General features: G+C 37.7%; 1 protein-coding gene, 1 non-coding gene and 1 pseudogene across 2 annotated transcripts in view; 1 reads left to right on the top strand and 2 right to left on the bottom strand.

Moving 5' to 3' along the window:
• COL25A1 (collagen type XXV alpha 1 chain) overlaps nucleotides 1-27,727 on the bottom strand; it is a 516,301-nt gene that overhangs the window by 468,052 nt on the left and 20,522 nt on the right. The gene's annotated exons all lie outside the window — the stretch shown is intronic.
• On the bottom strand, nucleotides 17,114-17,185 carry TRNAS-GGA (transfer RNA serine (anticodon GGA)). The gene has a single exon. It is a non-coding gene; the product is annotated as a tRNA-Ser (tRNA).
• On the top strand, nucleotides 17,849-18,314 carry LOC139183527 (small ribosomal subunit protein eS1-like; annotated as a pseudogene).

Raw genomic sequence — 27,727 nt, 5'->3', positions numbered from 1 at the left:
ATTGAACCTGCATCTCCTGCATTGCAGGTAGATTCTTTACCATTAAGCTATCTGAGAAGAGTTAACAGTACTATACTATATATTTGAAAGTTGCTAAGAGAATAGATCTTAAAAGTTCTCATCACAAGAAAACAAATTTTTAAAATATTGCTCCTCACAGTATACAGTTTAGTGCTAGACATATTACAAATGCTAAGTAAATACTCCTTGAATGGAATCAGCTTTTACGTATAAAGAAATTAACAGTGTTCTCCTCTAACAGGTGACTTTGCCCACTTGAGCATCTCTGAAGCATCTCTCAAGGTGCTCTTATAGCAAATCATTGATGTAGTAATACTATTTTATTTTAATGTACAGTCATTTTATTTTATATTTTAAAATACAGTAATTTTAAATGTCCTTGGCCTATATTATTTCCCTTTTGTTTTCTCATAACAAGGAACTTTTGATTCCTGTAAGGTGAAGGTCAGCCTGATCTGGATTTCTGGCCTGTACATTTTCAGAGCACTTCTCCCATTTTCCCATACATTTACCTACTCTACTCTTAAAAGCATAGTGTAATGCAAGCTCTAAAACTCCCCCATCCTAGCCATAACCGATTAAAAAAATTATAGCATATAATACAGCATCATTCTATATATCTAAACCACAGTGGGCCAGACAGAGCCATTCTTAGTTCATTAGCAAAAGTTTCTTTTTTTAAAAGTGTCATCCAATTTGCAAAGTGCATATTCCTGCCTTCAGCGTTTATTTGTCAAAAGGGTCATAATTAAGCTCAATCTGGAAAAAATGCTGAGAAAGATATATTTATTTTTAAGTTCTTTATGCACAGTAGCATTTTATTAGAAGGAATGATTTTGGGGCAATTTGTCCATCAAAATCTTTCAGATTAAGGGCAATACTTTTTTTAGTCACAAATTATGAAATCCTTTACAATATATCAGGCAGAGATTTGCTAGAGACATATTTCAAAAGAACACAATAATCAGCCTTAAAAGTAGTAATCTTTTCACTGTATTCATTACTAACCAGTTTTTGATGACTCTGGTTTATGCATAAAGGATGGCATGCTGCTGCTGCTGCTGCTGCTAAGTCGCTTCAGTCGTGTCCAACTCTGTGCGACCCCATGGACTGCAGCCTTCCTGGCTCCTTCGTCCATGGGATTTTCCAGGCAAGAGTACTGGACTGAGTTGCCATTGCCTTCTCCGAAAGGATGGCATACTCAGGTTCAAATACTGGCAATAAGTGGGAGGGAGGTTCAGGAGCGAGGGGACATATGTACACCTATGGCTGATTCATGTTGATGTTTGGCAGAAACCAACACAATTCTGTAAAGCAATTGTCCTTCAATTAAAAAAATAATAAATTTTAAAAAGTACTAGCAATAAGAATAATTAAAAGATTAGAAAATAAGATACAATATGAAAGAAAGAGGAAAAAAGAAACCTCATATATTGGAGGAAAACAGAAAAACATGGTAGTAACCTAAGTAGGTGTACAAAGCTCTTAATTTCACCAAAGATAAGAAATGAGTTTATATTACAGCAAAAGAAATTAGTTTAGATATTAGAAAGACATGTCTAATTTGAGGTTTTTTGGTTCCTACAATCCAGCTACAGACTCTGTTTCAACGGAAATTGTTATAAGGTTGATGGATAGATTAATAATCTGAACATTGTTTAAAACAAAGTCCTCTCTGCCTCTGGAATTTTATACTATATTCCTGCCTCATTTTCTGTCACTGAGCCATGTGTGTTCTCCCACTTACATTTTCTAAATGTTCTTCTTTCGTGCTACCTTGAGAATGTACTTTGCATAGTAATGAAAAAGCTACTACGTGCTGTGCTGTGCTTAGTCACTCAGTCCTGTCGATTCTTTGTGACCCCATGGACCGAGCTCCTCTGTCCATGGGGATTCTCCAGGCAAGAATACTGGAGTGGGTTGCCATGCCCTCCTCCAGGGGATCTTCCCAACCCAGAGATCAAACCCAGGTCTCCCACCTTGCAGGCAGAGCCTTTACTGTCTAAGCCACCAGGGAAGTCCAAGAATACTGGAGTGTAGCCTATCCTTTCTTCGGGGGATCTTCCTGACCCAGGAATTAAACCCAGGTCTCCTGCACTGCAGGTGGATTCTTTACCAGCTGAGCTATCAGGGAAGCCCAAGAGCTACTACACTCTACCACTCGCCTCACCCCCCAAAAAAGGCATACCTGAATCATTCATACATTAAATAAACATCTGCTAAGTGTTCTCCATGGGCTATGAGAAACTCTTGAACTTTGGGCACACAACGCTGGGGGAAAAAAGTTCCTTCCTACATGTACTTTAGAATCAAACCATCTTAACATATTATAAAAAAGGATTACAAGTACAGAAAAAAATTTTAAGGACTGCATTCTATGGAATCCAGACAAAAGAACATAAGCAGGAGAACTTAAGCTCCAGGAAGAGAAGAAGGTTTAAGCAGGAGTTGAAGGCTGAGGAAGACGAAGAGTCTCCTGTGACGTCATGGGTAGAGGTTCAGAGGTTGCAAAGGAGCACACAGCATGGGAGAGCAGAAGAGAGTGCTATGTGGCTCAAGGACAGCCAGAAGGGCCCGAGATGAGGGTGGAAGGCGGATGCAGCCCCAGTAGAGGTCCACCCTGTTCAGATATTTGGACTTGTTTCCAGAGTCACCAGACTCCACTTCAGAAAGACCACTCTGGCTACAGTGTGGAAAACAGACTGGAAGAAAGCAATAACGAAGTAGGGGAAATCAGGCTGTTACCATCACCCAAGGAAAGATATGGGTGGGCAGGACGAGAGTTGCAGCAGAAGCAGCAGAGAAGAAGAGACAGATCTGAGACATCTGGGAGGACAGACATGACCCAGTGAATGAAAAATTACAAAGTCAAGAATAGTTCTCAAGAGGTTGGTTTGGACAATGAGCACCATTCACTGAGAAAGGTGCAAAGGGAGGAACAAAGTTGATTTGTATTTATTTATTATTTATTAGGGAATAATAAATTCAGTTCAATCTGCTTTGAGTTTTGAGCTGCCCAACCAGAGATCAGGCTGATCAAGTCTCTCTAAGGAGATTTCAAATGAAATTCAACAACACATGGTTTTCGCCTCTGATGTTGAGAAATTAATTAATTGTATTATATTTTAAAGAGACTAACACCACTTTTGTTGAAGGAAGTAAATGTTTTCTAACTTAGAAACACAGTCTTGCTAAAAGACAGGTTAATAGGTACACTATAATTTCTAGTTAATCTACTTATAATGTCTTTTTTTAATAAAGAAAATTGAAAACAAGTCCAGGCTCAAGTCCATGAATCACACTCTTGTTCAGGCATTTTTGACATTTCCAATTTTAACCATGTCACTAAGATGGAAAAATTCATGATTTAGTAAGCTGAGCAGCACTGACTGATCATCCAGTATTTAATTAAAATCCTCAGGTTTTCAGGGCAAATCATGAGCTATGTCGGTTCAACTCTCTTATTCAAATCTATTAACCTATCTATTAAAATTTGAGAACTGAGACATTGAAAAATATTCAGCATGGGCTAAAACTTTGGACTAAAGATCATATCTGCAAAAAACACTAGCTGAAAGTCGAAGGAGCAGTTTAAACAGCACCACTTTCTTTAAATAAACTATGCTTTCTCTTTGGTATTTTTTATCAATTAACAGTGATATTTTAATATGTTTTCACTAAGATGACATAATTAAGACCATAGATACCTATTTTAACATGCATTTTTTGATGTAATAATAGTATATACTATAAATCATTTGAACTACACAAGGAATTAAAGATATAACAGCAGAATACGAATGAATGTCAGGATTATTCTCCAATACAGCCATTGTTGTGGCCCCATGCTATACACCACCAGACTTTTTAAAATTTCACTTTCAGAATAACTGATCTGCTTTTTCTGATAATCTGCATACTAAATGGCTATTAAAAACAGGCAACATTAAGAAGATAAACACTCAGAAAATCAACCTAAAAAAATTAAAGCATTACATGATGTATCGAATTTTACTGGTATACTCGTTTTCAAAGCACAGAAACTACACAGGAGCCATTTCAGTGAATACAGCCCTTTTTCTGCAGTCCTTTCACATTAACATAAGACGGAGACTCATGCTGGAGAAGACTCTTGAGAGTCCCTTGGACTGCAAGGAGATCCAACCAGTCCATCCTAAAGGAAATTCCTGAATATTCATTGGAAGGACTGATGGTGAAGCTGAAACTCCAATACTTTAACCGCCTGATGTGAAGAGCTGACTCATTGGAAAAGACCCTGATGCTGGGAAAGACTGAAGGCAGGAGGAGAAGGGGACGACAGAGGATGAGATGGTTGGATGGCATCACCAACTCAATGGACAGGCATTTGAGCAAACTCCGGGAGATGGTGAGGGACAGAGAGGCCTGGCATGCTGCGATTCATGGGGTCACAAAGAGCTGGACACAACTGAGCAACTAAACAACAACATATTAACATAATTCTTTTCAACAGTCCTCTTCTCCCAGGTGCTCTTTTATTCCCTATGCATCCTTCCTGCTACTAACAGTACCTCCAAATATTTACTTTGCTAAAGTTTTCTTTTTTTAATAGTCTCTTATGGTAATAAGTATACATGCTTGCCTGTTGAGTCACTTCAGTCACGTCCAACTCTTTGCAACCCTATGGACTGTAGCCCACCAGGCTTCTCTGTCCATGGGATTCTCCAGGCAAGAATACTGGAGTGGTTTGCCATGCCCTCCTTCAGGCGATCTTCCCAATACAGGGACTGAACCCATGTCTCCTGTGGCTCCTGCACTGCAGGTGGATTCTTTACTGCTGAGCCACTGGGGAAGCTCCCAATAGGTATAATAGTTAAGAAGTATAAGCTTGGACTCCATAATAACTAAGAACTAAGCTCCGGGATTTGGACAGGGAAGCCTGGCATGCTGCAGTCCATGGGGTTGCAGAGTTGAATAAGACTGAGTGACTGAACTGAACTGAACCTCCATTTTAAAAAGTACCTGATACGTGAAAGTTATTTAGCCTCATGGGGGGCTCATTTATCCCATCTACAAAATTGGGCTAATAGGTTATTGTAAGGATTAACTGAGATATTATGTGAAAAATACTTAATGCTTGATACTTGGTATAAAGCGTATCAGCTAATACTTTTATTATTTTCTGGAAGGCTATGGAAGAGCAGCTAAGGAAGCTACTCTTATTCTCTAGAAATAAAGAGGCAAAGATAAATGACCTTCAGAAACATGCATAAAAATGGGATATATCAAAGAAAGAATGCTAATAACCGAGTTTATGCTTTAAGCATAACATCCAATATCCTAAAAACTCCCCATTCACCTCAAAATATACTTTATAGATTGCTTTCGTTGTTGGCACTAGGTTTGTCGAGATAAAGAAGCCAGGAAAGAATATGTTAATAATCTAGGGCGAACCTTCAAAACTAAATGGGTGCCTCCTGACCAGTCAGCACGACCTCCTCAGTACATAATGTTTACACCCATTTACTAGTAAATACCAACTTTTAGTTACATATTTTTGGGAATTCCCTTGCAGTCCAGTGGTTAGAACTTGGTGCTTTCACTGCCGTGGGCCCAGCGGTGTGCCCCCCCCTCCCCAAAAGAGGTATTCTCTGAGGCGGAAAAAAAGACAAATAAATGAGTATTCACTGTAGAAGACAGGGTAAAGATTATTCTCAGCCACAGGAAAAGTGACATAAAAATATAGACACAAATCTTTTTCTGTACAGTTGAATTGCATGTTTGTTCAAGTGAAAAACAAGTAGTAATTTTGGTTATAAACTGAACCCAGGACTTTCATTGTGTCAGCCTTTTGGGAGTTCTTTGAGAGCCTTCACTATTGTATTTCAAGCTTATTCTGCATTATGTCTTAATTAGATTAAACTACATCACTTGAATCTGAGATCATCCTAAATCACATGATGGAAAAGCTAATGAACCTAAATGCTGAGCTACAGCTCTTAAAATCAGTGGGAAACATCTACAGAGTTTTTGATGGGTTTGTAAAAACTGTCCTTTTAGTCACCTTTCCAAATACACTATCAGAAACCTCCATTTATCTAGCCCTACTGGTAGCAAATACAAGCCCAAGCTCTCATTCCTATGACTGACAAAATAAGAGAGCGTAATACATCTGCTTAAATCCCACATTTACCCATTATTTGAATAAAAGTTTTCCAAACACACAAAAGTTCTTTTCACATTCAAAACATTAAATGTTCTTTACTATTCAATTGTATTTATAAGGATCTAAAAATGAAAAAAAAAAAAAACTCAAAGAAACTAGGAAATAAGCCAACTTTTTAAAAATATTCAATGTCCCTGATCAAGTTAAACAAAACTCCATTGTCAGTTTTCAGCATAATAGTCAAACAAAAAAATTTCACACTTCATATTTTTTTTTTAATTTAGTCAGTACAGCTTTGTATATGTCCTTTATGAATAACACAGTACAAAACTACCCAAAAGACCTTTAATCAAATTAGACTTTATCTGAGGTTTGGATTTAGCTCATATTGTCTATTTATGACATCCATTCATCAGGATTATTTTGTTAGTATGGAAAAATTGTAAGAGAGATTATCTGGGAGAAAGAAATCTAAAACTTTAAAATGCCGAATTTAAGTTACCATAAAATTTGGACTATAAGTAAATCATCACACTGACGGAAATTCACCTTTAAACATTTTTTAAAAGGTGTGAATATCTGCAGTGTATTACAAACACAACACTGTTTGAACAAAGCTCAATTATTTTCACCACAGGTAATAGCATATGCATGAAGAGACTGGAGTGACCAAAGGATGTCTATCTGCAGCTATTTGAACTTTTTTCCCATTGTTTTTTCTTTTCAAGAAACTGTTACAATTAGGGTAGGTACTTATGCACATTTAATCACAAGGTTCATATATACTTTATGTTGCAAACTACTGCTGTTGTGAGGTCCTAAGTGGTGACTACTGTCCTAATAAAGCATATGGAACATACATGAACCAAAAAGGTGACAGTGACAGTCGCTCAGTCGTATCTGACTCTTTACGACCCCATGGATGTAGCCTAGAAGGCTCCTCTGTCCATGGAATTCTCCAGGCAAGAATGCTGGAGTAGGTAGCCATTCCCTTCTCCAGGGAATCTTCCTGAGCCAGGGATCGAACCTGGGTCTCCTACACTGCAGGCAGATTCTTTACCATCTGAGCCATGAAGGAATACTTGCATGCATAAGCCACCTCTGGAAAGATTACGCAAGAAATAGGCTACTGTGATGTCTTCTGGAGAAAAGAGCAGATTTTTAGGAAAAAAATACTTCTTTTATCTTTATATTCTTGTACAATGAACCTGGGTAACTCCTTCAAAAATAAACTATTCTGAAATGAAATAAGTGGAGCCAAAGACATGCACAAATTTAATACTGTTTATGTTTATGAAACAGAAAAAGATTAAAAGTCAGTCATGATAACCTAGTATGTATGAACCAGAAAAGGGATTTGCTAAATGGGACTACTTCCACTGCTCAGGAGAGCAAATCCATACATCCAGGCCTCAGCACAAGGCTGGCCTCAGAGCATGAGTTGGCTTAACAGAAGGTACCCAGTCTCTGAGACCTGACGGCACCCCTTGTTAAGGAGACCGCCTCCTCTTGGTTCCCTCCTTCATGGTGACTCACCATATTGCCCCTTCACCATCCACATAAATCTGTAGAGAATTAAGGGGGAGGACCCTCTCCTGGAACCTTCCCCCAGAGGATGCAGTCTAGCCTGCTTCATGACACTCAGGCATTTAGAGCTACTTCTCCAACTCTTCCCAGTTGGTGCAGTGGTAAAGAATCCATGTGCCAATGCAGGAGACATGGGTTCAGTCCCTGGGTTGGAAAGATCCCCTGGCATAGGAAACAGCAACTAGCTCCAGTATTCTGCCTGGAAAATTCCACAGGTACAGTCCATGGAGTATCCAAAGAGTTGAACATGACTGAGCACACACACACACACACACACTCCACTCTTGACCTTTTTCTTAGTTTTCCCTGTTTACTATTTATACTACACAACACCAATGGTTTACGTGAGCAGGCCCTTCTTGCACAAAATTACACTAGTTCATTTACTTGGTAAATATTTACCGAGACTCTGCCATGTGTCAGGCTAAGTGTTAGGCGCTGAAAATGTTATGGAATGTAATTCTTTCAATAAAAACTAGAATTTAAAGACCAGAGGCTTCTACGACTTAGCCACCAAAATTATTCTATTCCATTTATTTAACACCTTCCTGTGTGACAGCATGATGCTAGATGCCTACTATACTTTGTTCCTAATTCTTAATGGATGTTAGCATTTCTATTTTATGAATGAGAAAACTGAGGCTGGATGGATTTCAGTCATGTGCCCAAGGTCAAACAGTTGGTAAGTTTGAGCATCAGAGCCAGTTCTATCTGGTTCCAAAGCCTACGTTCACTCACTGGGTACACCACTGCTGCCTCCGTGAAAAATAATCAACTTTCTTGTTTGCATTAATTTAGAATATAGTGCCATTTTCTTTTCCATTTATTATTTTTACTCAAAAACACTTAAATGCAAAATTCCTAACAACATAGAAGAGCAGAAGCTAAAATGTAAATTTAATGAAGGCAAATAAAATAATGCTGGCTGTTAAAAAAAGCTGGGAGAGAAAACGCCAAATTTTATAGTGCACTACATTCTATAAAATAGAACCTAACTGAAATTGACATCACTTCCTCTGGCCTTCTTTACCCTTTGGCCTTAAATAAGTGGCTATTAAAGAGAATAGTCTTTCTTTCGCTAAAATAAATTAAGTGAATATAGCTCCTTCATTCGTGTGATGAAACACCCCCAGGAGGCCAACTATGTCAACTTCTACCCTGTCTTCACAGTCATGTGAAAATCCCATCTACCATCTTGGATTTGGTCTTTAGAGGCCTAAATTTTCAAAGACTCTGTAATTCATTATATTAAATATTATTGAATACCAGTTACATGCTATGAACTGTGCAAAAGAGAAATTTGACCAGCACCTTTCCAGGGAATTCTTTATGTAAAAAACTTCAACCCTGGACACCATAGTTATTTTTCATACTGATGAGTTCCTTTTTACTTCAAATTTTAAGATGTGACTTAGAACCTGCGGAGAAAGCATATAATTTTTATAGTGTTCATGCTAAACTTTTTCAAAGAATCAGCAGGGGTGGGGGGAGGGAAACTAAATCCTTCCAAAATTCCACCAATGTTTTCATTGTAAAGACTTTTTCTCTGAAAGTCTTCACTTAGCATGCAGGGCATTTTTGTAAATTTTTGAAAAGTTGGGTTAAGAATCAAGAAGCCTCTTTCCAATTGTATCACAATGAAATCATGGAGGGGGCTGAAGTTTTTCTTTAATGTGTGGAACAGCGTGCAAATGAAACACCACTTCCTACATGTCATTATTAAAATATATCACATTGTTACTCTCCTTCAGTTCAGTTCAGTTCAGTGGCTCAGTCGTGTCCAATTCTTTGCAACCCCATGAATTGCAGCATGCCAGGCCTCCCTGTCCGTCACCAACTCCTGGAGTTCACTCAGACTCACGTCCATCGAGTCAGTGATGCCATCCAGCCATCTCATCCTCTGTCGTCCCCTTCTCCTCCTGCCCCCAATCCCTCCCAGCATCAGAGTCTTTTCCAATGAGTCAACTGCATGAGGTAGCCAAAGTACTGGAGTTTCCTCTCCTTAAATGGCCAAATTTTAAGCAAGTATATACTTTGGAAATAATTTAATCCAACTCCATAATTTAAAGGATATAGAAACTAAGGTAATCATGACAGCATTATCTACGATTAGCCAAAAAATCTTTTTTGTAACCTGAGTTCATTGATAGTTGTGTTACCCAACTCTTCATAAAGCTCTTTGAAAGCAGAGATTCTCTAGCAAATGCTCACTGAGTATACACTATGAGGGAGGCACTGTGTAGGGTAGACAGGCCCCCAAATAAATAACTGAGATGTGAAGAAGTATTCCTATGAGAGCAATCTATCGAAATCCTCAATAGAGGTTCTAACTATGCCTGGAAGACTCGGGGGGAGGCATGTCACCTGGATTGACATTTGAGCAGGTTTTGAAGCATAAGCAGGCAGAGATGAATAGAGAACACTGCAGGCAAAAATAAGAAAGCAAAGACACAAAGTAGAAACCAGCATATCTGAGGGAATGAAGACTATAAGCACGGTGTCAAGTGGGCTTCATCCTAAAAGCAATGGGGAGGGCTCTCCTGGTGGCTCAGTGGTAAAGAGTCCATGTGCCAGTGCTGGAGACACGGGTCCAATCCCTGACCTGAGAAGATCCCAAGGCCTTGGAGCAACTAAGACCGTGTGCCACAGCTATTGAGTCTGTGCTCTAGAGCCTGGGAGTGGCAGCTACTGAAGTCCATGTGCCCAAGAGCCTGTGCTCCAAAAAAAGAGCGTGGCCTTCCCACTCACTGAAACTAGAGAAAAATATCAGAGCAGCAACGAAGGCCTAGCACAACCAAAAATAAATAAAGTAAAATTATTTTTAAAAGCATGGTGAGTGAATGGAGATATTTAAGCATGACATAAGACTTGCATTTTAGAAATGTCCTCAGACGGCCTTTTGAAGAACCACCAGAGGTAGAGATGTAAGGGATTGGGTAATATCTGAACTAAGTTCCAGACAGAGAAGATCAAGAGACATTAGATGCCACACATTGGATTGCTTCCTTTGTAACCCCACCCAGCTCAGCAAAATACTCCAATCTCACCAGAGTCTCAATTAATACAAAAAGAAAGATTATTATAATTGTCTGAATTACTAAGTCAGTACTTTGGAAGTCACTAAGTCACCAAATTGGAAGACTAAGTCTTCCAACAAAAAGTAATGAGATTTTTAAAAACTAAGCATGAGTTGATTGTGTAAGAAATATATCCCCAGATTTTTATTGAACTAAATGCTAATAATTGAAATTTCAAATTTACCTCAAATTTGCCAAGTACCACATAGAATCTTATATAGTCTTATGGAAGAACCAAATTGGCACTGAACTACATCAGCAAATTGGGCTGCTTAAAAATCATTAATATACAGAAAATGAATGTAACTTTTGCATTTCTTACTTGCCAGAAGATAATAATACACCAAGTTCTCAAAATAATGTGTTTTCATATGATTATTACTTCTGAATAGATGTAATTAGTTGATTGAAAGCAATTATGTTTGACCCAATGGTTTCTAATAGCATCAAAGGTACTAATGGCCACCTGTCTCGGTGTGTCAGCAATCCTATTTTAAGGAAATTATTACTCTGTGCTAAAGCAGAAGACCCATCCTAGCAATCAGAAAAAGAAAAGGTTGACACCTCCAACTTGGACAAGTGTGGCATTACCTGTGGGTCTTGGTTTTCTTCTGTGCAAATTGTGATAATAATGCCTGTCATACCTGCTGTCCAGGTTGCTGTAGAGATCAAATGAGTATAAAAACAAAGAATTTTTAAAGGACACTTCTCCTTTACACGGTGAAACACAGGATTACCGGACACACAGACGCAAATCCTCTTTCCTCCAGATAGCACATACAATCAGTACCACTCACCTTAGAAATCAGTCATGTATCATGCGATGCTCCTTTGTATTTATATTACACAATCTCCAATCTGTCAAAGTATATTTTATTTTCCTATCAATCAGATGTTTTATTTTTTCAATTTGAAAAAAAGTTGACAATCAAAACTCAATTCAAAATCTGCTTTTCTGGTTCTTTAATTTAAAAACACCTTAATTTTCTGTGTAAAGATTATTTTCATCTCAAATTTCCAATTTTGGATATAACAGAAAGAGATGAAAAGAAAAATACACAATTTAATAAGATTCTAATAAATTAAACCGATATTATTCTTTTTAGCTTTAGACTGGTTTACAGAGGGAGAAGTCATTTCCACAGATTAACTGGAAATTAATTAATAAATTAATTAATCATTTAGTGAATTTATATCTAATATTTTATATTAATATTGTTGAATATGTAGGAAATATGCCAAGTCCTAAGGGACAGAAGCAATCGCATAAAAATGCTAGAAATTATCTTTCCAATTAATGTCTATTAAAACAAATAATCTAAGAATTCAAAGAAATATACAAAGCTATCTCTTTCTTTGTAAAGCTAAATTAAGTATTTAGGACACTTGAAAGTATAAATGGAAAACCATATTCTATGTATAACTGAAAAATTATGACTAAATTCAGCAATTAAAACTGGTATAATAGATATTTAAGTAGCTTGGTATAGTACATGTGGTTATGATACTTAAAATTGTCTAGAAATAATATACTGTGTATCTTATATAATACACAGATGATTAACTTTCTCTATGAAAATTTTCAGCATGCATTAACACAATAAAAACCATTGACTATATTTTACCACAAATAATTGAGACCCAGAGTTATTGATTGTTGAACTTTCCTTTGACTGTGTTTAAAATACGTTAGTTTTTCCATGGAAGGTACATGTATACACAATGACCCTCTTTATGGAGCCAGTGTTTTACTAAATCCCTTTTTGTCCCTCTACAAAAGGGCAGGCTTAGCCTACCGACAAAACAGCTGAAAAGAACAGCAGCAACGAGTAAATGTCCCCCTGCTGGGTCTATAAAAAGTGTCCGTTCCCGTCATGAAGAAGGCGGGCATGTAACATGGTTAGGAGCAAGTACTGGAGCTATTGTGCATTGTGTATGATCTCGAGTAGAGAAAACCATCTGTCCTTTTGCCCTGAAAAAGGACCCCCTGTGAGCCTCTTCTCATGGGCCATTACAGCTTCCGTCAACCCTAACACTGCACAGGCTTTGAACTGATGTCTGTCTGTCACAAAAGTTCATCACTGACCACTTTTCCCCAGAGGTTTCATGGGGTTTTAGGCTGAAGTGACCAACCACGACCTAACAAAAAGATTAGTGTGTCTGGACACAAAGCAAGATAGAGATATGAGGGACCCTCTTTGTAACATCCTGCCACACAGAATAGAAAACAGGGGATGTAGTCAACTACAGAATATGCAGAAGCGCCCGAGGGAGAAGAAAAGAGGATTTGGAAAGGGACTCTGTCTTCCCTTGGAAACAAGTGCTCTTTACTGCCAACAGGCGTTTTCCCGAAGAGTTGTAATAATTCTGTCTCTTTATATAAGAAATATTACCAGAAATGACAATTTTATTCAACCTCAGGCAAAATGAAGAATAGAGTGCAATGTTAGGTTTCTCTCTGTAAAGTTTTATTTTAGAAGGCAATCATTGGTAGAGCTATAGAATTATAACAGGCCCTGGGGTTTGTCTACACACCACCCTGCTGCCAAAGCGGTAAACGCCTTCCTACAAAACCTCTGACAGGAAGCCATGTGAGGGTCCTCTCTCAGCCTCCCTCCTCTGGGCAAATGCCCATACACTGTCCAGTGTTAACCTCAAAGACAATATCTTCTCTAGTCTTCCCTGGCTCACTCTTCTCTGCTTACACTGCTCTCACAGAACTGATAACATTTAACTATGCTTATTACACGTGTCTCTTTTTACTAGATGATAAGCCCTCAAGGATAAAGGGGCTTCCCTGGTAGCTCAGCTGGTAAAGAATCCTCCTACAAAGCAGGAGACCCAGGTTCAATTCCTGGGTCAGGAAGATCCCCTGGAGAAGGGATAAGCTACCCACTCCAGTATTCTTGGGCTTCCCTGGTGGCTCAGCTGATAAAGAATCCACCTGCAGTGCAGGAGACCTGGGTTCAATCCCTGGGTTGGGAAGATCCCCTGAAGAAGAGAAAAGCTACTCACTCCAATATTCTGGCCTGGAGAAATCCATGGACTGTATAGACCCTGAGGTCCCAAAGAGTCGGACATGACTGAGCAAATTTCACCTTCACTTTACAAAGATAAAGATTATGTCATATTACTGTATATACCTAAGACAGTGCTTGACACATAGTAGGCAATTAATAACTATTTTCACTGTCATTCTTGAAATCTCCCCATGATAGACAGCCCACCACAGCAAAAGGAAGCCACTTTTTAAAAACTGAAATGTAGTTAATTTATAGTGTTGTGTTAGAAAGGAAGCCATTTTTAAACAAGAACGTTGTTGGGAGTGGAGTAGGTACCAAGATTTATCCCTGTTAACTTCTTCCCAGATCCAAGTTCTGCTCTGCAGTTCTAAGCAGACATGGTCCACCACACATCTGACAATAGCCACCCTGCTTCCTTAACATCACTACCATCTCTAGCTCTTGTCTTTTTCAAGCTAAGTGTTCCTATTTTCTTCTGCTGTTATTCCTTTAAGATAAATTTCAGATGTTAAAAAATATATTTTTTGATGTCTTTCATCCTCATTGCCTTTCATCTCTCTAGAACTGCTCTCATTTGTCAGTATTTCCTTCAAAACTAAACAAAATACTACATGCATGGTTCTGTCTGTGCATCACACAGGAAAACTGCTACCTACTTGTCCCAGGCACAAGTTACAAATGCAGCCTTGTATGTTCCTCTTCACCTTCTCCTTCCGCCTGTGCTTCTGAAAGGGATGATTGAAAACTTCAGTGGGATTAGCACCTCTGTTTTCTCCATGAAAATATATTTTACCAACCAGACAGGAAACCCCTGTGTAAAGTCCGTCATCATTCACACGTTTATACTAATTTCCAAAAAGCCTCAAATAAGCAGTTGCTTCGAGTAATTAGCCTGATTGAAAGACAAGAGGCAGGAGTGGGGCAAAAGAGGGAGGAAGGAAAATCTTACTGATTTCTCCAGTTTTGAAAGAGAATTTCTTCTCAAAGTATGTAGCAACTAATTTGGATTTTTCCTGTAATAAATATCAGAACAATGTCCCAAGAAAATCTGGCTTCCTACACTTCAATAACAAATAAGTCTTTATTGAAAATATTAACACATAGTTCATAGAGAAAGTTCACTTAGTAGTAAATATCAATGCCTTGGAAGTCTTTCATAGAACTGAGATCATTTCCATGTATCTGATTCTGTTAGGGGAAGCACACTGACTGAAACCGCCCACCCTGGCCAAGCCCTTTAGTAACCATTCACGTGAGTTGTTTTATGACATGAGATCCTGGTAAGGAATACAGAACTAATAAGCCACCACCAACCGGAAGAGTTCGGGAAAGGTCAAAAGGAGACACCGCGTGTCCGTCCACTTTCCAGAATCCCTCTCGCTAGCATCCATCTTGGCTGGGCGATGCGTGCGCCACCAGGAAAGACTCTAAATTAGAATGATTGGCCAAAGACAACCCGGAAACTAATCCCATCACCATAAAACCCGAGACTGCGAGCCACATGGCAGATCAGTTCTCCTGGGTTCCCTTACCCTACTGCTCTCCACCCGGGTGCTGTTTCCCAATAAAATCTCTTGCTTTGTCAGCACATGTGTCTCCTCGGACAATTCATTTCCAAGTGTTAGACAAGAGCCCAATTTAGGGCCCTGGAAGGGGTCCCCTTTCCTGCAACAATTCTACTTCTTGCAGTTCAATATTAGTTTTTCTGGCCCAATTAATATATCTTATTATCATTATGTTACACCATGACTTGCATGTGAGTATTTTCTAAACTCAATATGTGCTGTTATTTTAATGAACTTGAGTTGAATCAGCACATCAATCCAGGCCACCTCTCTGCAAACACAATAATAGAACTTGATCTATTCATTTTCAAACCCATTATAGTCTACTAGTCAGACAGCATGCAACTATGGGACTTTATAAATGTACAATGATTATATCTTCTGTCTAGCATTCATATTTCATATATATATATATATTTTTTTTTTGGTGTGAACCTTCTTTTTTTTTTTTTTTTTTTATTTTAAATTTTTAAAAGAAAATCCATCCTGAACCCTCCTCCCTCCTCCCTCCCCATACCATCCCTCTGGGTCGTCCCAGTGCACCAGTCCCAAGCATCCAGCATCGTGCATTGAACCTGGACTGGCATCTCGTTTCATACATTACATTTCACATGTTTCAATGCCATTCTCCCAAATCTTACCACCCTCTCCCTCTCCCACAGAGTCCATAAGCCTGTTCTATACATCAGTGTCTCTTTTGCTGTCTCGTATACAGGGTTATCATTACCATCTTTCTAAATTCCATATATATGCGTTAGTATACTGTATTGGTGTTTGTCCTTCTGGTATATTTTTAAATGGTATACTGAAATAAATATTTGGCAGCTTCATCAAAGAAAAAGGCTAGATGCCTTAAACTATATATTTTTTTAAATTTAGTCCTATAGTTTCTTGAGAAATGTTTTTTATGTTCTTCCTATGAAAGCTATTTTATAGAACTGAATGGCCATTTATCAGTTCTTACAGAATTCTAAAGAACTAAATATACTATCATACATATAAGAAATGCATTTCTTATGAAAATTTACAATATGCTATACTGAGTCCTTAGGTCTGGCTAATTATGAGAAACAGCCTTCTCTTAATGAGGTAGTTAAAATAAGAATATTTCCCCCAAGGACTACCTTTCAGTTTCAATTCTGTTCATGAAGAATTTGGTGACTTGGACAAGGGGTTCACCTCCCTTGAAGAACTCTCAACAAATGATTTTTTTTAAGAAAGTAAACTAATCCTCCAATTTGTTACAACTGGTTTAATGTTTAAGTTTAAAATCTTTTTAAACTGTAGTTATGAGATTTTCATAGTCAAGGACCAAGGAATGCAACTGATTTAGTGTTTATCCATTAAGAAGGTAATTTTGTGATTTAAAAAAAAAAATATATATATATATATATACCTCTCTCATAATTAAAAGCAAACTATGAGTTCTTGAAAAGTTAAAAAAAAGTGTATAAAAGCAAATAATCTAATATAAAAGATATTTTAAAAAAATATGTTTTCTAAAAAACAGACCACTTATGAAAAAAAATCCTACAATTAAGGGTTCAAACATGAATCACTGTTGTGTCATGAAGTTGCTCAGTCGTGTCCAACTCTTTGCAAGTCTGTGTACTGTAGCCTACCAGGCTCCTCCCTCCATGGGATTCTCCAGGCTAGAGTACTGGAGTGGGTTGCCATTTCCTTCTCCAGGGAATGTTCCCAACCCAGGGATTGAACCTGGGTCTCCTGCATTCCAGGCAGACACTTTAACCTCTGAGCCACCAGGGAAGCCCCTTAGTCAGATCTAATAAAGAAATCCCAATCTAATGATTCTAAGGGTACTGAAAGATGTGCCAGGGTCTAGCAGCTAGCAAAGGGTCTACATCATCTTATGAAGAAGCTACTTTTCATAGAGGTCTTCCACAAACTGACCTACACCCCCCTGCTTCAGAGCAAGCATATTCTCACAGAAGCCTTCAGAACAGAGCCAATGCAAAAACACTTTCTTCTTTGGTGATGATCCTTTTAACAGCCTAAATAATCACACTGAGATTCAAACATTTTCATTGACCTTAAACTGTTGTCTTTCACACAAGTGAACGCTCACTCTCTGGGTCTGCTTTAGGACCGAAGAAAACACACAGATATTAAACACTTCAACAGGCCTGAACAAAGAAGATGAAAATATGAGCAAATTTTAAGTATTCTCCTCTCTTTACCAAAGTGCATTACTCTATGTTGAAAAGATATTTTAAGGTGAAAAACAACCCAAATGTTTATCCATTGACAGTCTTGTTTCAATTATACATCCATTCAGTGGAATTGTATTTAGCTGTTAAAGCAACAAAGAATGAGACAGTATTGCCTATAAAATATTCTTGCCAAAAATGCTTAACCTGAATCTTATCAATTTTAAAGGAAACACACCCTTTTGGCTCTGCGAGCAGCACCATGGCGGCTGGCAAGAACAAAAGCCTTACGGAAGGCAGAAAAAACGGAGCCAAGAAGAAAATGGTTGATCTATTTTCTAAAAAAGATTGGTAGGACATGAAAGCACGAGCTATGAGAACTATGGAAAACACTAGTCACAAGAACTCAAGAAACCAAAATTGACCTGATGGCCTCAAGGGTCATGTTTTTGAAACAAGCCTTGCTGATCTGCAGGATGATAATTGCATTCAGAAAATCCAAGAGAATTACTGAGGATGTTCAGAGGAAAAAAACTGCATGACTAACTTCTGTGGTATGGATCTTACTTATAAAAAATGTACTCTATGATCAAAAAAAACGGCAGACCATGATTGAAGCGCATGTTGATGTCAAGGCTAGTGTCAGTTATTTTCTTCATTTGTTCTGTGTTGGCTTTACTAAAAATCTCAATAATCAGAGTCAGAAGACCTCTTACACCAAACACTAGTAGAAAGACCTACTGAAAAAACCTACGACTTTTTAAGACATTGTTTAATTTTTCTTTTGTGATTAAGAATGAAACCCAGCAACTATAGATTATGAGATTGCTATGAATTGACTTTATGTCACGACCTGAAAATTGCTGTCTTGAACAAATCCCTGACATCAGCTTGCTATATTTTTAGAATTTTTCTCTTTTCCAAAAACAGGAAAGAAAACCTAGGTTCCAAATAAATGAGGTATTTTTTAAAGTTGGAGGTGTGGGAAGAACAGTTATTTTGACATTTTTAGATTGCTTTTTAATCAAACAGTAGAAATTCTAACTTTGCAAGGACGGACTAGTACTCCATATCTCAAGCCACCTTTGGAATGTTTAATTGGCCTGAGTGTCCACTCTGGAAGGCGCGTGGATCTGAGCTGACTGTGCCCTAAAGGGGCAACTTGGTCCCGTAATGGTCACAACTAATAATCTACTCAAAGCATATTTTTATATGCATGAAGTACAATAGCTTTCAATGGGAAAGGCCACTTCCAAGTTCTTAATGGTTATTAATCTGTTTTCCCCCCAAATACTGGATTAACAGATTATGCCCAGCTAGTTAATAAGGAGCGACACTAAAGTAAAGGGGCTTCCCTGGTGGCTCAGTGGTAAAGAATCCGCCTGCCAGTGTTAGAGACTCAGGAGACATGGGTTAGATCCCAGGGGTGGGAAGATCCTCTGGAGAAGGAAATGGCAACCCACTCCAGTATTCTTGCTTGGAAAATCCCATGGACAGAGGAGCCTGGTGGGCTACAGTCCATGGGATCGCAAAAGAGTTGGAAACAATTTAGGGACTAAACAAAAACAACTAAAGTAAAGAGATTAATAGAAGGTGTTTTGGGACTCTCTGGGTTTCTTGGACTTGGGTGATTATTTCCTTCCCCATTTTAGGGAAGTTTTCCACTATTATCTCCTCAAGTATTTTCTCATGGTCTTTCTTTTTGTCTTCTTCTTCTGGAACCCCTATGATTCGAATGTTGTAGCGTTTAATAGGAGAAACACCCCAAGACACATATTAATCAAATTAACAAAGATCAAACACAAAGAACAAATATTAAAAGCAGCAAGGGAAAAACAACAAATAACACACAAGGGAATTCCCATAACAGGTGATCTTTCAATAGAAACTCTTCAAGCCAGGAGGGAATGGCAAGACATACTTAAAATGATGAAAGAAAATAACCTACAGCCCAGATTATTGTACCCAGCAAGGATCTCATTCAAGTATGAAGGAGAAATCAAAAGCTTTTCAGACAAGCAAAAGCTGAGAGAATTCTGCACCACCAAACCAGCTCTCCAACAAATACTAAACGATATTCTCTAGACAGGAAACACAAAAACAGTGTATAAACTCGAACCCAAAACAATAAAGTAAATGGCAACGGGATCATACTTATCAGTAGTTACCTTAAACGTAAATGGATTGAATGCCCCAACCAAAAGACAAAGACTGGCTGAATGGATACAAAAACAAGACCCCTACATATGTTGTCTACAAGAGACCCACCTCAAAACAGGGGACACATACAGACTGAAAGTGAAGGGCTGGAAAAAGATTTTCCATGCAAATAGGAACCAAAAGAAAGCAGGAGTAGCAATACTCATATCAGATAAAATAGACTTTAAAACAAAGGCTGTGAAAAGAGACAAAGAAGGTCACTACATAATGATCAAAGGATCAATCCAAGAAGAAGATATAACAATTATAAATATATACGCACCCAACATGGGAGCACCACAGTACATAAGACAAATGCTAACAAGTATGAAAGGAGAAATTAACAATAACACAATAATAGTGGGAGACTTTAATACCCCACTCACACCTATGGATAGATCAACTAAACAGAAAATTAACAAGGAAACACAAACTTTAAATGATACAATAGACCAGTTAGACCTAATTGATATCTATAGGACATTTCATCCCAAAACAATGAATTTCACCTTTTTCTCAAGTGCACATGGAACCTTCTCCAGGATAGATCACATCCTGGGCCATAAAGCTAGCCTTGGTAAATTCAAAAAAAATAGAAATCATTCCAAGCATTTTTTCTGACCACAATGCAGTAAGATTAGATCTCAATTACAGGAGAAAAACTATTAAAAATTCCAACATATGGAGGCTGAACAACACGCTGCTGAATAACCAACAAATCACAGAAGAAATCAAAAAAGAAATCAAAATTTGCATAGAAACGAATGAAAATGAAAACACAACACCCCAAAACCTGTGGGACACAGTAAAAGCAGTCCTAAGGGGAAAGTTCATAGCAATACAGGCACACCTCAAGAAACAAGAAAAAAGTCAAATAAATAACCTAACTCTACACCTAAAGCAACTAGAAAAGGAAGAAATGAAGAACCCCAGGGTTAGTAGAAGGAAAGAAATCTTAAAAATTAGAGCAGAAATAAATGCAAAAGAAACAAAAGAGACCATAGCAAAAATCAACAAAACCAAAAGCTGGTTCTTTGAAAGGATAAATAAAATTGACAAACCATTAGCCAGACTCATCAAGAAACAAAGGGAGAAAAATCAAATCAATAAAATTAGAAACGAAAATGGAGAGATCACAACAGACAACACAGAAATACAAAAGATCATAAGAGACTACTATCAACAATTATATGCCAATAAAATGGACAACGTGGAAGAAATGGACAAATTCTTAGAAAAGTACAACTTTCCAAAACTCGACCAGGAAGAAATAGAAAATCTTAACAGACCCATCACAAGCATGGAAATTGAAACTGTAATCAAAAATCTTCCAGCAAACAAAAGCCCCGGTCTAGATGGCTTCACAGCTGAATTCTACCAAAAATTTAGAGAAAAGCTGACACCTATCCTGCTCAAACTCTTCCAAAAAATTGCAGAGGAAGGTAAACTTCCAAACTCATTCTATGAGGCCACCATCACCCTAATACCAAAACCTGACAAAGATCCCACAAAAAAAGAAAACTACAGGCCAATATCACTGATGAACATAGATGCAAAAATCCTTAACAAAATTCTAGCAATCAGAATCCAACAACACATTAAAAAGATCATACACCATGATCAAGTGGGCTTTATCCCAGGGATGCAAGGATTCTTCAATATCCGCAAATCAATCAATGTAATACACCACATTAACAAATTGAAAAATAAAAACCATATGATTATCTCAATAGATGCAGAGAAAGCCTTTGACAAAATTCAACATCCATTTATGATAAAAACTCTCCAGAAAGCAGGAATAGAAGGAACATACCTCAACATAATAAAAGCTATATATGACAAACCCACAGCAAACATTATCCTCAATGGTGAAAAATTGAAAGCATTTCCTCTAAAGTCAGGAACAAGACAAGGGTGCCCACTTTCACCATTACTATTCAACATAGTTTTGGAAGTTTTGGCCACAGCAATCAGAGCAGAAAAAGAAATAAAAGGAATCCAAATTGGAAAAGAAGAAGTAAAACTCTCACTATTTGCAGACGACATGATCCTCTACATAGAAAACCCTAAAGATTCCACCAGAAAATTACTAGAAATAATCAATGACTATAGTAAAGTTGCAGGATATAAAATCAACACACAGAAATCCCTTGCATTCCTATATACTAATAATGAGAAAACTGAAAGAGAAATTAAGGAAACAATTCCATTCACCATTGCAATGGAAAGAATAAAATACTTAGGAATATATCTACCTAAAGAAACTAAAGACCTATATATAGAAAACTATAAAACACTGGTGAAAGAAATCAAAGAGGACACTAATAGATGGAGAAATATACCATGTTCATGGATTGGAAGAATCAATATAGTGAAAATGAGTATACTACCCAAAGCAATTTATAGATTCAACGCAATCCCTATCAAGCTACCAACAGTATTCTTCACAGAGCTAGAACAAATAATTTCACAATTTGTATGGAAATACAAAAAACCTCGAATAGCCAAAGCGATCTTGAGAAAGAAGAATGGAACTGGAGGAATCAACCTACCTGACTTCAGGCTCTACTACAAAGCCAAGTTATCAAGACAGTATGGTACTGGCACAAAGACAGAAATATAGATCAATGGAATAAAATAGAAAGCCCAGAGATAAATCCATGCACATATGGACACCTTATCTTTGACAAAGGAGGCAAGAATATACAATGGATTAAAGACAATCTCTTTAACAAGCGGTGCTGGGAAATCTGGTCAACCACTTGTAAAAGAATGAAACTAGACCACTTTCTAACACCATACACCAAAATAAACTCAAAATGGATTAAAGATCTAAACGTAAGACCAGAAACTATAAAACTCCTAGAGGAGAACATAGGCAAAACACTCTCTGACATACATCACAGCAGGATCCTCTATGACCCACCTCCCAGAATATTGGAAATAAAAGCAAAAATAAACAAATGGGACCCAATTAACCTTAAAAGCTTCTGCACATCAAAGGAAACTATTAGCAAGGTGAAAAGACAGCCTTCAGAATGGGAGAAAATAATAGCAAATGAAGCAATTGACAAACAACTAATCTCAAAAATATACAAGCAACTCCTACAGCTCAACTCCAGAAAAATAAACGACCCAATCAAAAAATGGGCCAAAGAACTAAATAGACATTTCTCCAAAGAAGACATACAGATGGCTAACAAACACATGAAAAGATGCTCAACATCACTCATTATCAGAGAAATGCAAATCAAAACCACTATGAGGTACCATTTCACACCAGTCAGAATGGCTGCGATCCAAAAGTCTACAAATAATAAATGCTGGAGAGGGTGTGGAGAAAAGGGAACCCTCTTACACTGTTGGTGGGAATGCAAACTAGTACAGCCACTATGGAGAACAGTGTGGAGATTCCTTAAAAAACTGGAAATAGAACTGCCTTATGACCCAGCAATCCCACTGCTGGGCATACACACTGAGGAAACCAGAAGGGAAAGAGACACGTGTACCCCAATGTTCATCGCAGCACTGTTTATAATAGCCAGGACATGGAAGCAACCTAGATGTCCATCAGCAGATGAATGGATAAGAAAGCAGTGGTACATATACACAATGGAGTATTACTCAGCCATTAAAAAGAATACATTTGAATCAGTTCTAATGAGGTGGATGAAACTGGAGCCTATTATACAGAGTGAAGTAAACCAGAAGGAAAAACATAAATACAGTATACTAACGCATATATATGGAATTTAGAAAGATGGTAACAATAACCCGGTGTACGAGACAGCAAAAGAGACACTGATGTATAGAACAGTCTTATGGACTCTGTGGGAGAGGGAGAGGGTGGGAAGATTTGGGAGAATGGCATTGAAACATGTAAAATATCATGTAAGAAACGAGTTGCCAGTCCAGGTTCGATACACGATACTGGATGCTTGGGGCTAGTGCACTGGGACGACCCAGAGGGATGGTATGGGGAGGGAGGAGGGAGGAGGGTTCAGGATGGGGAACACATGTATACCTGTGGTGGATTCATTTTGATATTTGGCAAAACTAATACAATTATGTAAAGTTTAAAAATAAAATAAAAAAAAAAAAAGAAGGTGTTTTGTTTTAAGACTATAGCTCAATTTTGTAGTAATATAAGCCCATTTCCTAGTCACTCTAGTAACTTTCTTCCTTAAAAACACTTCTCTTCTCTGAAAACCTCTAGAACAGGGACCATTCTTTCTAAGTGACAGTCAAATGCAATTCCATTAATATAATCATGTATTCTCACTGAGTTTCCAGAACATGTCAATATGCCATCTTGCAGGCAACAGAAAACCAACCTAATGGGAAACTGATGAGTCACACTGTTAAATTATGTTTTTGCTTCAAATATATTTTTGAAACTAGTTCACCTCTCCATGAAATCCTGTTTTTATATGAAGAATAAAGTTCATACTAAGCAATTCTTCAAATATTCAAAAATACAGTAGAATGTTGATAGGCTTCTGGCTGCATTTTAAATCCATCTTTCCAATGAATAAAAGCAACAGAAATCAAAGTTTCTGCAAAGCCTCAGGACAAAACTTCAAGAACAGTCAAGTGCTTCAGAAATGATTATTATATTCAGATTACTGGCTTCCCTGGTGGCTCAGTGGTAAAGAACTCGCCTGCCAATGCAGGAGACATAAGAGACATGGGTTCGATCCCTGGGTGGGGAAGATCCCCTAGAGGAGGTGATGGCAACCCACTCCAGTATTCATGCCTGGAGAATCCGATGGACAGAGGAGCCTGGCAGGCTACAGTCCATAGGATTGCTGAATCAGAGATGACCGAAGTAACTTAGCATGCACTCACTCTTTTGTACTTACAAAACTACAATATTTTCCCATTTATAGCACAAAAACTAAACTTAAGCTAAAGGGTGAAAAAATGAACAGACTTTGGAAGGAATTATGAGGAGATTTCACTTAAGAATAGAATCAAGAAGAATTTTTAAATATTTTAAAATACCATTTCCTAATTCCTTTTACTATGGTTGTATTACCACCCCACTTCAAGAGTTCCCTACCATGCTAGAGAGGGCGCCAAGAGAGCAACACTTTTATTCACTTTCTATGTAATTCATATGCATTATGGGATGTAGAAACATTCATAATATTTGAATTACCGATTCTACTTATAGGTAATATAGGCAATCCACACAAAGGCATAAAGATATAAGATTATTCACTGTGAAGTTATTTTTTATAACTTAAAAATAATCAAAAGGCATAAAAAGAGAAAAATTGTTAATGGGGAAAGGGAGCAACATAAAGGTAAGGGAATAAGAGATACAAATTACTAGGTGTAAAATAAGCTACAAGAATATATTATACAACATGGAGAATATAGCCAATATTTTATAACCACCACAAATGGACTATAATTTTAAAAATTGTGACTCACTATACTGTACACCTGTAACCCATAAATACTATGTAGTAGATCAGTAAGTTGCTCAGTCGTGTCCAACTCTTTGCACCCCCATGGACTGAAGCCCGCCAGGCTCCTCAATCCATGGGATTCTCTAGGCAAGAACACTGGAGTGGGTTGCCATGCCCTCCTCCAGGGCATCTTCCCAACTGCAGGGACTGAACCCACGTCTCCTGCATTGCAGGCAGGAGACCTACCTGGGCCACCAGGGCTATACTTGGTAAGAAGAATGTTTTAAGTTATCTGAATGCTGTTAGGTGGCTCTTACACTCCAATCTGAAGACAGAACACGCTAATTTAATGAAAGCATTTATCCACCCATGAACAGGTGGCTCTTAGACATATAATTTTATCTAAACAGAAAAGTGTTTCATGACCATAAATGTTTAAAACATGATACATTATATTCCCCATTTTGGAGATCACAATACACATATCCTACAGTAAATAAATCTGCTTACTCAGTGCATCTCTAACTTGTCTTGAAACTTGTTTGCTAACATGAAGAAGAAATGGTGTTCTAGGGAACACAGCTGGACACATTGAGATAAACAAAAGACAAGAGCACATGGATCATTGTTATAAAGACAATTCCTAAGCTGCTCATAAATAGATGAATGGTAAGCAAAAGGGAAAGACTACTAGAAAGCCATTTGGTTCTCTCCTGAGCTCTCTTAAGCTTGGGCATTTCATCACAGAATCAGAAGAAAACCATGTTGGTCAGTTCATCAAATTTCCAGATCATATGAAGCCAAGAAAAGTTGGAAATGTATTGAAAGAATCACAATCCCAGCAAGTCCTGAAAGGCTGGGATTTGGGTCTATAAAAATAGATGAAAATCTAGTGAATACAATAGAAAGTCTTGATTTGCCTCCCCACTCCCCAAAAAACCAAAACTGCAAAATCAAGAGTGAGAAAGACAGGCCTTAACAGAAGCATATGTGAAAAATACTTAGGGGTTTTCATCAATATTAAACTCAGTGTCAGTTAATAGAATTATGGAACCAGAAAGAAAAGTACTGTCATATTAGGCTGCATTTACAGTAGAGTATATAAAACTAGGGAAGTTTTCTTCTCTTTCCTCCTCACAGATGACCACCAGGCATCTGAGGCTTTATTCAAATCAATGTGCAACATTTTAAGGAAGAAGCAGACACCCTGAAATGTCTCAATAAGTCAATGCCATTTTAGAACAAAACTCTCAATAAGAAATTAGAATAGATGATTTCACATATTTGACGAGTTGTCACAAGACAGAGGTATTTGAATTCTTTTTTATGATGCAGGGCGGGATGGTATACAGAATCAAATGGTGAATGCCCAAAAGATGAATTTTAACCTAACAAACAGAAGAAGCTTTGTAATAAACTGGTCCAAAGACTGAATGGTCTATTCAAGAAATAATAATGAGTTATGATCATTTAGTCAAAATGTCACTGAGGGAATTCAAGTATCAGGTACAATGTTAAGTCTGGATAGCCTTTAAAGATCTTCACAACACTGAGATTCTAAAATACTATCAAAAACAGCATTACCGTTTGGAGACATTATCAAGAACCACATAATACATTCTATATGGAATCAGGGATACCCGTGCCAATGGGTACTGGATACTGACTCGGGAAATCCAATTTTCACTTTTCAGGATTTAGGAAGTTTATTGTTAAAACAGTCACTATTAAAATTTAAACTATATAACCTTACAATGAGATAAATTATATGAAAAACAAAACTAGTCAACACCCAAACTTAACGCTTCCTAATGTCACTTTCTTAGCTTTCAAGTGACTCTGGTGGGATATTCACATCTTGGAAATCTACAAATGCTATAACTTGGGGCTTCTTTTTTTAGAGCAGTTGTTAAATATTTGTCATCAGCATATCACTGGAAAATTCAGCAGTGGCCACAGGACTGGAAAAGGTCAGTTTTCATTCTAATCCCAAAGAAAGGCAATGCCAAAGAATGCTCAAACTACTGCACAATTGCACTCATTTCACATGCTAGTAAATTAATGTTCAAATTTCTCCAAGCCAGGCTTCAGCAATACGTGAACCATGAACTTCCAGATGTTCAAGCTGGTTTTAGAAAAGGCAGAGAAACCAGAGATCAAATTGCCAACAATTGCCGCTGGATCACTGAAAAGCAAGAGAGTTCCAGAAAAACATTTATTTCTGCTTTATTGACTATGCCAAAGCCTTTGACTGCATGGATCACAATAAACTGTGGAAAATTCTGAAAGAGATGGGAATACCAGACCACCTGACCTGCCTCTTGAGAAACCTGTATGCAGGTCAGAAAGCAACAGTTAGAAATGGACATGGAACACCAGACTGGTTCCAAATAGGAAAAGGAGTACATCAAGGCTGTATATTGTCATCCTGCTTATTTAATTTATATGCAGAGTACATCATGAGAAACGCTGGGCTGGAGGAAGCACAAGCTGGAATCAAGATTGTCGGGAGAAATATCAATAAC

The sequence above is a fragment of the Bos indicus genome, chromosome 6, assembly GCF_029378745.1.
Source record: "Bos indicus isolate NIAB-ARS_2022 breed Sahiwal x Tharparkar chromosome 6, NIAB-ARS_B.indTharparkar_mat_pri_1.0, whole genome shotgun sequence".
Taxonomy (NCBI): domain Eukaryota; kingdom Metazoa; phylum Chordata; class Mammalia; order Artiodactyla; family Bovidae; genus Bos; species Bos indicus.
This window is presented reverse-complemented; position numbering and strand designations above follow the sequence as displayed.